The sequence below is a fragment of the Crocodylus siamensis genome, chromosome 4, assembly GCF_052110815.1.
Source record: "Crocodylus siamensis isolate JL-2025a chromosome 4, ASM5211081v1, whole genome shotgun sequence".
In the NCBI taxonomy this organism is placed as follows: Eukaryota; Metazoa; Chordata; order Crocodylia; family Crocodylidae; genus Crocodylus; species Crocodylus siamensis.
In genome coordinates this window covers 209,542,825-209,552,843 of record NC_143398.1, presented here as the reverse complement: position 1 = coordinate 209,552,843, position 10,019 = coordinate 209,542,825, and the positions used below count along the sequence as shown (strand labels likewise).

Here is a 10,019-nt window from a genome sequence, read left to right as displayed (position 1 = left end):
ACAATGGGAAAGGGGGTGGGACTAAGGGGGTGGGACTTCCTGTCCCGCCCACCTGTCACATTTGCATTGAAGGGCGGTGAGCCTATATACTACTCGGTAGATTTTTAATTGAAACCCTTTTATATTTTTCTACCACGTTATGTCAAGTGGCCTGATCCTTTTATTTTTTTTGTCAGAGCTGGAGCCTGCCCACGACTGGGGGGCAAGCTGCTGGTGGGCCAAGTGGCCACTGAGCTGCAGGGGGCTCTGGTCCTTCCCTCCACAGCAGCAGCACCCTCTGGGGGTGCCCACATGGGCTGCTAGCAGGCCAGATGCTGTCCCAGCTTGGAGGCAGCACCTGGGCCTAACCCTGAGTGGGGAAAGCACTTGGCCTGCTAGCAGCCCCGGGGGACACCATCACCATGGAGGGAAGGACCAGGGCCCCCACAGCTCAGGGGCCACTCAGCCCACTGTCAGTCTGCCTCCCCCCCTACCCTCTCCACCTTTTCCCCCCACCCCCAGCTGCAGGAGAGGTGGGCAGGCTCCGCTAAAAAAAAATAAAAAAGGATCAGGCCCCTCACAGCTTTTGCCTTCAGCAGGCTCCTGTGACTGGCGCAATGCCTGAGGCCACCCAAGAATGGGCTGGCTTGCCCCTGGTACAGCACAGGAAGGCAGCAGAAGGGCAGCTGGGTTTGCTGGCAGTGCATAGAATCATAGAATCATAGAAGTTGGGTCAGAAGGGACCTTGTAGATCTTCAAGTCCGGCCCCCCACCTGGGTGGGAGAAAAACTTGACTCAAATAAGTCCAGCCAGGTAGGCATCAAGCCTCTTCTTAAAGACCCCCAGGGTAGGAGCCAGCACCGCTTCCCTTGGAAGTTGCACAGGGTGTTGGAAGCTCAGGAGGGCTGCTAGCTGGCCGAGTGTTGCCTCAGCTCAGAGGTGTCTGATCCAATGATTCCCCAAGCCCTCTGGGCTTCCAGCACCCTGTGTACCATCCCTGTCACCTTCTCTGGCCACCAGCAAACCCAGCCACCCTCCTGCCATGTTCCCACACTGCCCCAGGAGCAAGCCAGCTGGCCACAGGCATCCTGCTAGCCACAGGAGCCTGCTGAAAACAGAAGTGCCAAAGGGCCCAATCCTTTTATTCTGCAGAGCCTGTCCACCTCTCCCATGCCAGGGGGCAAATTAACAGTTGCACCACTGCAATTTGCAACATTACAAACTAAACTACATCCTGATTATGTTACAGCAATGTAAACTCATTTAAAACCCCCAAAACTCTTGCACATGTACAGTGTGACACCATTAAGCCACAAAAAGTGACATTTTCGTCATGTGTCCATGATAATGGCAGCAGCTAGGGTTTCAGCTTAGTTAAGAAGGAAATAAAGTGTGAGTCAGATGAAGATTGGGCTATGTCTCTGCTCTATGCAACCATAACTCTGGAAAAATGACTTTTTCTTCATTCTGCCTTTCAAAAACAAGGTGCAATGTATGTGAGAAAATATGGCATATTGCATGAGCAATGAACTACAGTGTTTGCAAAATAGTCAATTATTTTCAAATTATGACTAGGATGAAGTTTCATTTGAGTTTTTGCCTTTGTTTGACTCTTCTTGTCATGCTGCAGTCTATTTGGTCTCTTAGGTATCTTTTATCACCTTTCAAAGCAATATCTGGAATGGAAGATAGGAGAAATCTTTTTATTTCTCCCTATGCAGCACATCTGACATCATTGTGTTTTTTAAATTTCTTTCCCCAGGTGCCAGAGAAATACCAGAGAGTGGCAATTTAAAGTTGTTTTCTAGAGTTAGTCTTGCATTGCAGCTTCCAGAGATTACACAATAATGATCAGGAAGTGCCACACAAGAACATGGGTACAGCATATGTCTATTTGCCACAGACTTCTCTCTTGCCCTCACACTGTTGTTCAGAGATGCATGCATTCCAAACAAAAATATTACAAGGAGATGGTTATTGTGGTGTGCCAGAATTACTGTGCTTTCTAAGTGTGAGATGGAGTCAGTACTACAGGCAGGGTTTTATCCAATTTTGCTGTGGATTCCAGATACAGATCAGCCTTGATTACATGATTATTTGAATAAATACAACTTATATGTGCATATAAAAATAGGCAGATATTTATTTTGACAAAATGATGCATTAAAATGTTGTCCCTGAATTCTTTACATTCATGGTGCCTGCCAATTATCCGGCACTGTGGAAGGGCTGAGCCTGTTTCCATGGAATTCTGCAGACTCTTGCTTTGCCGCTCCATGTAATCATACAGCTAGAGAACTGGCTAAATGATCACTTTGCAGGAACTGGTTTCCTCAGACTAGGAGAAAATTAAGGGGGAAAAACATTTTCTTCTCTCCACAGGAGATGCTCACTCCCTTCTGTTGTGGCAAGTAGCCAGTTCTTCTAAGAATCCCCATCTGTGCCAAGCAATTGGAGTTTGATCTACCGTTCACAGCAATGAATATGTGGATGAAGCTGCCTGAGTTAATGTTGCTGCCTCTGTCTTCTTGTTTAGCCCTGCTGTGTATTAGTGCTACGTTAATGTAGTGAATAGTATGGTGGTAGTGGCAGGAGGGACACAGTCGTTGTACTTTAATGATGAGTGGCATAGTGTAGATCAACTAACATAGAAGCCTCAAGTGCCTGCTTGTTACTTAGCTGTGTGAGACAGCAGGCTGCTGGCTGAAACCAGCAGCATCAAGATTATCCAATAATTATGGAAAAGTGTCATATTGTCAACTTTGCGCTTGGCTAAGGTAACATGTACAGAGTCACTCCTCCTTCCCCTCTCCTCTCCCTGTTCTATGAAAATAGCCCTAACACTTTGACAGACAAGGTTCTTTGTGTGAATCTGATGTCTTTTATTAGGTCAACATAGTTTCATAGTTGGTAGGGTCAGAAGGGACCTGAGCAGGCCATCAAGTCCAACCTCCTGCCACGGGCAGGAAAGAATGCTGGGATCAAACGACCCCGGCTTGGTGATTATCGAGCCTCCTTTTGAAGACAACTTAAATAGTTGGAAAAAAGTTTCCTTAGCAAGCTTCTGGGTTAACCCAAAGAACCTTGTCTGCCTACGTCCTTAGACCAACACGGCTACAACCTACACCCGTCTAACACTTTGATGCATTCAGTCTCTAGTCACAGCTCGCAGCTGCCCCACCAGGTGCTGGTGGAAATAGGGGTTGTTTGGCAGGTCTTAATGGGAGTCCAGAGGGGTTGGGTCTCACAGTATTTTGATTTCATTTTCTCTTTCTGTGCCATGAGTTGATCTTCCACAAGCTGCATAGTTTTTTCAGATCCCCGGGTGATGTCAGCTGCCTTTGCATAATGGATGCTGTTCAGAGATGCAGAGACCTCATTTTTCTTCAGGATGGACTTGTTGCTATGATACCTCTAAGGGTGGGACAATTCACTATGATGTGATTCACTAGTGATGTGATTACCGGCATCTCTATTACTCATGGCACATGTCATGACTGACTTGTGTCTTATTGATAATCAGAGCACTGCAGAGTACTTGTAGCTCTGAATGATCATCCTTTTGATCCTTGTCATCTGACAGGAGCTCCATTTCTATAGCTTTTGCTTTCTGTCTATGTGACCATTGTTTTGCCCATCACTCTTTTGTGCTGTTTCTCTTACCAGGTGTTCTTGAAGGTCTGTTCAGGCTCTAAGTCACATGCTGCTAGTAGTACAGATGCTAGAATCTTTGTGACTTTATTGCTGAATGCATTGTGTTTGCTGCTTATCCCTGCTGGCTACTAATCTTCTGCTGAGCATATCACACTTAAGAGTGACAGAACTTGTTGTTTGTCAGTCACCCTTTGTTGATGTACAGTATCAGGTTCTGTGTCACTGTGTATTATTTCCCTCCTACAGAAAGCTGTGGATCTATAATATGGGCACAGTGTGTGTTGTACAGATATGTATTTTTCTGGAGTGTGAAGAGTTTTTGGCAGCAGTTGATACAAATGTTTTTCCAAATGGATCTTCTTTGTAGTCCTTGATATAGACAAATCATTTTAGCTAATGTTTAATATGTTACAATAGTCACTGAACTCCTGAGTAGTGGATATCATTTTTATTTTACCCTACCTGGTATGCTTCAAATCTAGAACCCACGCTTTCTAGGTGGTGCTCAGAATAGAATATTTCCTGCTCAGGCCCCAAACCCCCCAAATATTTTGGTTTTCTACTTGGCCATTCAAAATCAGATGGTTGTGTAAAAATACCAATTTGTAACTCTGTATTACAAATGCCAGATGTATCCTACCAATCATGTTGAAATATCTAAGTTCTCCCAGTTTCTTCTCCCTGCCAACAACACCTCAGTCTCATCCTGAGCTCTAACTCACAATTAGGCCCCATTTTTGTTCAGTGATAGGAAAAAACTGTTACAATCACTGGGTCAGATAAAATGGAACTATACAGTTGAGTTGCATCAGAGTGCAAGAAACCCTGCAATGCCTATTTCCTCCCTATTTACCTACATAAAGTCCCTTCTACCTGCATACGTGTTTTATTGGACAAGTAATGAAATGGAAACTTGAGCTAGCCCTGTAAGAGAGATGAAAAGGCAAATTATCAACACTTCCCCCAAAGTTCTCCTGGAAAGAAAGGAGTGGAGACCTTCTAGGGTGACCTACCCCTGTGCACTGAAATATCACATGAGCTCAACAGGGACCCCTGAACATTATCACCTAACACAAGGAGGGTATCAACCACCATGCATCCTGTAGTATAATCAGGCTCTAAACCAGACGAACTGGGGATCAAGCAGCATTGAGAACACTAGATATTGCTAGGATCGCTCCAATAACCTGTCCAGAAAAAGAGAGAATTAAAACAAAATCTGGACAACTGTCACTTTAAAAAACAAAAACCCAAAACCTGACATCTTGCATTAAGGAAGACGTTGACAATCTACTTCAATTTGGCAGCAACACCTCCTTGCTGGCTTTTACCAGATGGGGGGAGCTGGATTTGACTCTGACGTCACCAATCAAAGCTCCTCCAGAACCTCAGACAGTGACACTGATTTGAATTTTAAGCAGAAATGGCTGTATTCCTTCCCTCCATGCAGGGGCAGTAGAGATATCCAGCCCAAATGTAAGTAATCGTATCTGCAAGAAAATTTTAAAATACTCTAAAGACAGCTCAGTTTGCTAAGAACTTGAAACAGCCCTGCTGGTGTATGTGTGTAAGTCAGCTAGCCACCACCTTGTATAGTCACAGAAGAACATGTCTTATGAACAGGTATTTGGTTTGAGATAGCTCCAGGCTATGCAAATATAGATCCCATTTTCTAACACCCTACAGCTTCAGGGTAGTAAGAACTATAGTTTGGATCTAACTTATTCTCATAGAGGCCATTTGGGCTTTTATTTTAAATTTTCCTATCTCCCAAATTTGGGTGTATTTAGATCTGGGGTATTAGCTTGACCCAAGTCTAGGTTATGCAGGAAATCCCTTACTCTTTAGCAGCTCTTCTCAGCATTCACCAATCTGTTTCTGGAGATGTTCGAATAAAAGCATTTTTTTTCCTCATACTCCTGCTGCTCCTTTTTACCCTCTCCTGCAGTCAAGCTATAATCCTTTGGTTTTGATATTGCAGTCTGTTGCCATGGAAATAATTGCGATTTCACAAATTCAGTGCTACAAGCACTGCAGGAGGCAGTGAGAAAAGATGGTTTGCAGGGGAGACATTGGGGAGCTAGAAGGAAGTAAAAAAAAGAAGTAGGTCCTATACATGCCTCTTAAGACCCAAACTGCCCCCATATCTATCCCCATTTTAATCTGTTTTATACTTCTGATTGTTTTAATGAGTGAAGCTTCCCCATTCTCTGTGTTGTTCTTAAATTTTCTGCAGAGGTCACTGTAAACTGATGCAAGGTACTCCATACACCATCCCCCACAATAAGCAAGTAATGCTTTCATTTCAGTCTCTGCTGGCGGGCTTTGGGACTAGAAAAACAGGAGATTAAATCTGGGTTTTCAACCAGGGTATGGCATATTTGGGTCATGTGTCCTGCCACGAGCGATTATTTTTTAGGAAAGCAGACCTCTCACAAACAGCCAAGAAGCCGAGCATCCTCCATGACAAAACAGATGCACGTTCATTTCTGTGTATGGTTCATAATATTAAAACTTCAAATGATGTGTAAGGTCCGTTGTGGAAATTGGGTAATCTCTGCTTTTAGCATTATATCATACTGATTCCAGATCTCTGCTAAAAAGAATTTCCCAAATTAGACAAATCCATACAGGTTAAAATTCTTGCAAAAGCAGAATAAATTTTACTGTGTGAAAACGGCTGTATTATAAAATAGCTGAAATTGGCAACTCTCACAAGATATTTATAAATGGCACTCAGAAAATTGAGGAATTTATTTCCTGCTATATATTTGAACTTGTTAAAGAAGTTGTTTTTTATCTGTTACTTAAAACTGATTGGGCGTAATTACACGAGATGCTACATTGCTGTAGCAACATGCTATGGCATAGCGACATGCTATAACAACGTTGCTATCGCTGTAGCAACATGCTACAGCGACATGGCAACGGCAGGCACAAACTGTGACACCACAGCTATGTCGCTGTAATGACTTGCTCCGTTGCTATATCATGTCGCCACAGCGATGTGGCAGCTAAAAGCAATCGTTTGCTGCTGGCACAGCACAGTAACAACAGCACTGTAGGGGCATGTGTAGATGCACCCATTATCCACTGTTTAGTTTAGTAGGACAGTAAAGATGCCTGCAACATTGCAATTAAATTTCTTGGGAGTCAATTTTAGTCCATGTTATAAGATGATCAGCTACTGATTTTCAATAAGGCAGAATTCCACTGAAAGTGTATTTTAAATTAAAGGAATAGAAAATATATTATTTTTCCCTTTAAAATATTGAAAACAGTCATACAATTCTGTTAAATGAAATATTTTCAGTCTCCCCTTTTTAATGTTTCATATGGACTCCTTTGCAAATGGGCATAAAAATCACCTGTGTGATTTTTATTTTATTTTATTTTATTTTTTTGAGTTTGGTAAAGATCAAACATGATGATAAGGATGTTTTCAATGTTGGGCTTATAGGGCAATGCAAGTAAAAATCCAAATTCTTATGGGTAGGTTCATTCCTTGAATACTTTACTAGTCTGAAATTATCTTGGACATGTGCCCATAGTTTCCCTTAATGAGTTGCACTAAGGTTCCACAGTGAAAAGCTGCTTTAAAAATTAAAATGCAAACATGAGCCAGTATTCCACACGTGAAGACCCAGTCTGGTAAAGTAGTCTGTGCCTTCTGTAATTTGCTCAATGCCTTCAAATCTTATTGAAGACATTAGTAACTTGAGAGTACAGAACAGGTTTTAAACCTATTTCTTTCTGAACCTGCATTTCTTAATGAGAATTCTTGCCTAATTTGGAGTAAATGTCTCAATATCATGATTCAGTATCTCTAAGTATCATGTGAATTCAAACATAATGTCAAAGTGTAAAATTCTACTCTCTTATAATATATCTGCTTTACACCAGCTCTGAATTTGTCCCATTATATTTTAAGAATGTCACTGTATCTTTTTTCTATGTAACTGGCTAATTATAGACCTTTGGCTCTGCTGATAGAATATATTTGGAGTTTAAACTCCTTTCTTTAGGAGATGATACAATCGTATGTCATTATGTAAATAAGAAAGTTAATACACTGAAATTATTATAATTTTTTAAATATTTCCTGGTCAATTGTTTGAAAGTCCCAGTAAGCAGTCATTTGACTAGAGATAGCAGCCAAGTTTGTGTATAAAATCCTCCATAAATAATGACTTTGGAGACCTTGCCTGCATGGTCAGCGGTCAAACATTTCAATGCTTCATTGCTCTTGTTCCTTTTACAGGTACATGTGACAGCGTTGCAGCTATGAGTGGAATTTTAAAGAGGAAATTTGAACAAGTTGATGGCTCCTCACCCTGCTCCTCTGTGAGGGAATCAGATGATGAAGTTTCTAGCAGTGAATGTGCTGACAGCGGCGACAGTGTCAATCCATCCACTTTTAAGCATTTTACCCGTAAGTACTTAAGTTTTATGTAAGGCACATTGCTCCTTTTCATAAAGGCTCAAAAATGATTCAAATGTTTTAATGTATTTTGACTGATATTAATGTTTATTTGAGTATTTTTCTGTTTTTCTGTTATAGTAGGAAAGATGTTTTAAAAAAAATTACCCTAGTCCTCAAGTAGGAATAACTTGTTCAAAATTCAACAAATGTAGAAAATGAGATTGAGAAATTTCAAATTTTATACTTGTATTACCTGCTATTAGAAAGACTGCAGCATAGTTTGCCCCCGAGGGTATTTCTTGTACATTGAAGAATCTTTGGGAAGAGAAATTAACAATTCCTGAAATATACTGCTTTAAAAGTAAACTTCCTCTGGATTTCCTCTGCTTCCGACCCTATCAGGGTAGAGAAGTAACTGCAAACTGCACGGTCTCTTATGAGAGTGCAGCTGCTCCTTTTGGGGCATGCATCCTGCTGTGTGAGCCAGTGTAAATTCAGGAGAGGCAGGAGCTTCCCACACCTTCCCTTCCAGGAGCAAATTGTCCATGCAGGGCTCCTGTGCATGAATAGATGAAGCAGGCACCACAGTAGTTGTGTTTAGTCTTTCTTTCGGACATGCAAAGTAAGTGAAAATAATAATGCATTGATCTTCCTAGGCATCCATTTGTTGCTGCCAGGAAGGTCTGAACATGTTTCTTGAATATGGATCTTGCAATAGTCATCAATGTCTTATTCATCTCAAGGGCAAGCTACTGCAGTGCTACCCTTGAAGCATGGCTGGACAAACCAGCTAGGCTAGCTGTTCACATCTGAGTAGGGCAAGCTCTAATGAATAAACAATATTTACATTCAAGCCACCCTGTATTTGAGTGGGATAATCAAAAACATTCTGAGGCCAGGGAGAGTGATTGTCAAAAAATTCTCTATAAGGCCTCCCTTCTGAGCCTGGGTCTACTGTTGAGAAAAAAAATCCCTGCCCACTTTTTCCTGCTCTTCTCATACCCAGTTAGGTAGAGGAGACAGCTTAGAGAGTCCTTGCAACAGAGACAACAGACGTTGTCTCATGGGACGCTTAATAGGGCTGTGAGAAGTTTCTCTGGTGTTTCATTTCGAAGCTGTTTCAATGTGTTTTGAGCTCGAAACAGCAAAATCAAAACAAAACAAAAGGCTTCAAAACAGCTTTGAAACAAGGGCACTCAAAATGTTTCAAAGGTTTCAAAACATTTCAAATTTTGAAGCCGGATTTACTTAATTTCAGCGCTGGCAACAGCAGCCTCCTCTCATCTGGAGTGCAGATTCAGGGGCCCGCACCTCTGGGAGGGCTGTGCTGGAGTCCCTCACGGGGGTGTGAGCCCCCAGATCTGTACGCCAGATGAGAGGAGGCTGCCGCTGTCACCTGAGACCAGTGGCAGCAACAATCTTCCCTGGCAATGGGAGCAGGCTGCACCCAGCTCGAGTCCCAGGTGGCAGCCTGAGCCTCCTCTCATCCAGCATACAGATCTGGGGGCTCGCACCCCCAGGAGGAGTCAGCACAACCTGGCAACCCTCCTGGGGGTGCAAACCCCTGGATCTGCACTCCGGATAAGAGGAGGCTGCTTCTCCCACCTGGGACTGTGCCCACCTGCCTGTCCCCAGTGGCAGCAGCAGCAGCCTGAGCCTCCTCTCATCCCGCATGCAGATCCAGGGGCTCACACCCACCAGGAGGAGTCTGGCACATCTCAGCAGCCCTCCCAGGGGTGCAAGCCCCCGGATCTGCATGTCAGATGAGAGCAGGCTGCTGCTGCCAGCAAGTGTCAAGAGTTTTGCTTTGAAGAGTGTGAGGTGCAGTTTCCCAGAAACTTCTGCATCTATCCCCTTAAAACTTGGTAGATTTCATGACCTCAGAAGTGGCTAGCATCCCTGCAATTTTCATCCAAATCATGCATGAAATTACAAAGTTCTAGGCATTTTCATGATTCCCCAT

General features: G+C 42.9%; 1 protein-coding gene across 1 annotated transcript in view; it reads left to right on the top strand.

The window, feature by feature from the left end:
* The window catches only part of CSRNP3 (cysteine and serine rich nuclear protein 3), a 166,587-nt gene that overhangs the window by 23,569 nt on the left and 132,999 nt on the right, over positions 1-10,019 (top strand). The window contains exon 2 of the mRNA XM_090045588.1: positions 7,895-8,065. The gene's annotated coding sequence lies outside the window, so the exon portion shown is untranslated. The remainder of the gene's footprint in view (positions 1-7,894; positions 8,066-10,019) is intronic.